Source organism: Coregonus clupeaformis, unplaced genomic scaffold (assembly GCF_020615455.1).
Source record: "Coregonus clupeaformis isolate EN_2021a unplaced genomic scaffold, ASM2061545v1 scaf0073, whole genome shotgun sequence".
In the NCBI taxonomy this organism is placed as follows: Eukaryota; Metazoa; Chordata; class Actinopteri; order Salmoniformes; family Salmonidae; genus Coregonus; species Coregonus clupeaformis.
Window position 1 is genome coordinate 290,603 of NW_025533528.1, and position 4,104 is coordinate 294,706.

Genomic DNA, 4,104 nt, shown 5'->3' on the forward strand with positions numbered 1-4,104 from the left:
ACACAAATAGGCTCATAGAAATCATTTAGGTTTTGTGCTGCTCTCGTTTCTTTTCTTTTACTTAGTGTACCTGTTACGATTCCCAAACGTATTATTCTCTCCTTCCTGCTGAAATAATATTTGTTACTAGCTATCAGGTCAGTGTTCATATGCATCAGCAGATCTAGAAATATCTTCCCGTTTTTGTTTAACAAACCATTACTTTTATGGGATGAATCTGTAAATACCTCCATATAAAAGCTAATACTGAACCAAAATTGGAATTTGCACGAAGCGTCTAAAAGGTTTTGGTTTGACTCCCCTGAAAACTTTTGAAATGGTAATGAAGCCCATTCTCCACCAAGGTGATTGCTGCATTGAGAAACTGTAATTCTGACATCAAACCTTCAAATAGGTTGGAAAAACCAATGGAAATACTACATTTTATACTTAGTTTTTCTCAATCGTATGCAAGCAATTTTCTGATCTGTGTTGAAACGTATCTATAGCGGAACAGCAATGATCAAATGCTTAAATACATTTACAGAACTTCTGATCATTTTCTTGCCTTTGTACCTGCAGTTGTGTTCACTGTTTGCGGCAATCAGTAAATACTACTGCACAAAATTCTAAATCACCCTGTCAGTGTCATACCATGTACAATATAGGGAAATATGTAGGCAATTGGTACTGTCTAATTTGTATGATATTTTTAAATATATTGCGGACATGCAGAGAATGAAGTTGGATTACTTCTAAGTAACTTTGGGTTAAAAATAACTCCTGTCATCATCGCCAACATTGTTACATTCCATTTTAAAGCTTTGCTTTGGTGTGGATTGAGGTCTATACATTCATATCAACTGTGTTCCTCCATCGTATTTACCTTTCCTTATTTCTATTGTGGATAGTGTTTCTGTGCGACAATGGAAAGTCTACAAAACTATGAGAAACCCAGCATATGTTTTGAAAAGATGAATTTGGATTGTGATGATTCAGATGAGTGAATCCTGCGCACTGTGCATATTTTTTTTTCATCAGGAATAATATTTGGTTCGATGCACTGCATGAAGAGAAACGTTTCCGGGCTGAAATTTCCAGATCACTTTCCCGCAAACTAACAGGTTTCAGGAGTTATCAAAGGTGTCACACACATACGGCTTCGGCACACCCTGCGTGAACGTTGGGAAACGAACTGGTCTGTTAACCCGACGTGATCGGGTTGAGTATTCACAAAAACGTACCCGTGAACGAACAGCATCTCTTAGGTTTCCTGACAACGTGTACTGCAGGAAATGTGTGCATGTCTGAAAAACTCCCGATCACTCTTGAAACTCTTGCAAACCTACAATACTCACTCTCCCACCTCCTATAAATCCCCAAAAACCTTATCCTGAGGAATGTGTCAGGGCATGCATACTAGCTGGTGAAAATACTAGCTGGAAAATGCTTGCTAATATTATTGCTAATTTGCTACCCCAGCTGCAGTAGTCAACACTAAAACAATCTTTAGGCTTGTTTACAAAAGATACCGTTACTCTGTGTTATTACTATCGAACATCCACTTGCCAAACTATGGTTGCCCATACTGGACAAACTGGTGAAACACATTTGCTTCCCTGCAAGGTGCTAGTAATGTTAACGTTAGGCTATACAATGCTACTTTTTCAAACATCCAAACTCACTTTCACATTTATACATTCAGAACAATAAAAAATTAGAGTAATTGCAATCTTTACATTCATTTTTTGTCATTGATGGAAAATCTTCAACCATTTATACACAAATTAGTAGGCCTAACATTAGCTAGATAGCTAGCTATACACGTAACAAAATTCAAGTCTATTTGTCATATGCACAGAATACACTGGCTGGGCGGTAAACCGTAAAACTATAAAGGCATTCATTCATGTACTGGGTTGGATTTTTACTTTACCTTCTATAAAAGCATTTTAATGTTTGACTCCCAAAAAATATGGCAATAATCTGTTTGTTTTTTTGCGAGAAAAAACTGCCTTCAGCCAGAGAGGAAGGGGAGCCCAACTTGGTGGAAAATCTGTCTCCCTCCAGCAGGTGGCGTTTTTTTCGTTGTTTCGCCCACCAACCAAGGAGTTTTTGTATACTGTAGAGGTCAATGAGAGCGTCGAATTTGGTCAACCCAAAAAATGTATGGATTATTTGTTACGTGAGGTTTATTTGATCAAATATAAGTTCTGTAATGCTTAAGTTACGAGTGTACTGATCTAAGTAGGACACGTGACATCGCGGCAACTTAGAGAAAAATCTATCAAATCTAATTTTATTTGTCACATACACGTGTTTAGCAGATGTTATTGCAGGTGTAGCGAAATACTTGTGCTTCTAGCTCAGACAGTGCAGTAATATCTAACAAGTAATATCTAACAATTTCACAACATATACCCAATACATACAAATCTAAGTAAGGGATGGAATTAAGAATATATACATATGGACGAGCAATGACAGAGCGGCATGGACTAAGATACAGTAGAATATTATAGAATACGGTATATACATATGAGATGACAAGTGTACAATTTCTTAAAGTGGCCAGTGACTTCAATAGGCAGCAGCAGCCTCTGTGCTAGTGATGGCTATTTAACAGTCTGATGGCCTTGAGATAGAAGCTGTTTTTCAGTCTCTAGGTCCCAGCTTCGATGCTCCTGTACTGACCACGCCTTCTGGATGATAGCGGGGTGAACAGGCAGTGGCTCGGGTGGTTGATATCCTTGATGATCTTTTTGTCCTTCCTGTGACATCGGGTGCTGTAGGTGTCCTGGAGGGCGGGTAGTTTGCCCCCGGTAATGCGTTCGGCAGACCGCACCACCCTCTGGAGAGCCCTGCGGTTGCGGGCGGTGCAGTCGCCGTACCAGGCGTTGATACAGCCTGACAGGATGCTCTCAATTGTGCATCTGTAAAAGTTTGTGAGGGTTTTAGGTGCCAAGCCAAATTTCTTCGGCCTCCTGAGGTTGAAGAGGCTCTGTTGCGCCTTCTTCACCACACTGTCTGCGTGGGTGGACCATTTCAGTTTGTCAGTGATGTGTGCCAAGGAACTTGACACTTTCCACCTTCTCCACTGCGGTCCCGTCGATGTGGATAGGGGGGTGCACCCTCTGCTGTTTCCTGAAGTCCACGATAATCTCCTTTGTTTTGTTGACGTTGAGTGAGAGGTTATTTTCCTGGCACCACACTCCCAGAGCCCTCACCTCCTCCCTGTAGGCTGTCTCGTCATTGTTGGTAATCAAGCCTACTACTGTTGTGTCGTCTGCAAACTTGATGATTGAGTTGGAGGCGTGCTTGGCCACGCAGTCATGGGTGAACAGGGAGTACAGGAGGGGCCTGAGCACGCACCCTTGAGGGGTCCCAGTGTTGAGGATCAGCGAAGTGGAGATGTTGTTTCCTACATTCACCACCTGAGGGCGGCCCGTCAGGAAGTCCAGGACCCAGTTGCACAGGGCGGGGTTCAGACCCAGGGCCTCAAGCTTAATGATGAGCTTGGAGGGTACTATGGTGTTGAATGCTGAGCTATAGCGCAATGCAACTAGTCCGGGTAGCCTTGATTAGCTGTTCAGGAGTCTTATGGCTTGGGGCAAAAGCTGTTAAGTAGCCTTTTGGATCTAAACTTGGTGCTCCGGTACCGCTTGCCGTGCGGTAGCAGAGAGAACAGTCAATGACCTAGGGTGGCTGGAGTCTTTGACAATTTTTAGGGCCTTCCTCTGACACCGCCTGGTATAGAGGTCCTGGATGGCAGGAAGCTTGGCCCCAGTGATCAAAACAATCTTGAAGCGTGGATTCCGATTGGTCAGACCAGCGTTGAATAGTCCTTAGCACGGGTACTTCCTGTTTGAGTTTCTGCCTATAGGAAGGGAGGAGCAAAATGGAGTCGTGGTCAGATTTGCCGAAAGGAGGGCAGGGGAGGGCCTTATAACCATCCCGGAAGTTCGAATAGCAATGGTCGAGAATTTTAGCAGCCCGTGTACAACAGTTGATATATTGATAGTTCTCAAATTTGCTTTCAAATCCCCAGTTACAATAAATGCAGCCTCAGGATATGTGGTTTCCAGTTTGCATAAAGTCCAGTGAAGTTCTTTGAGAATATACACG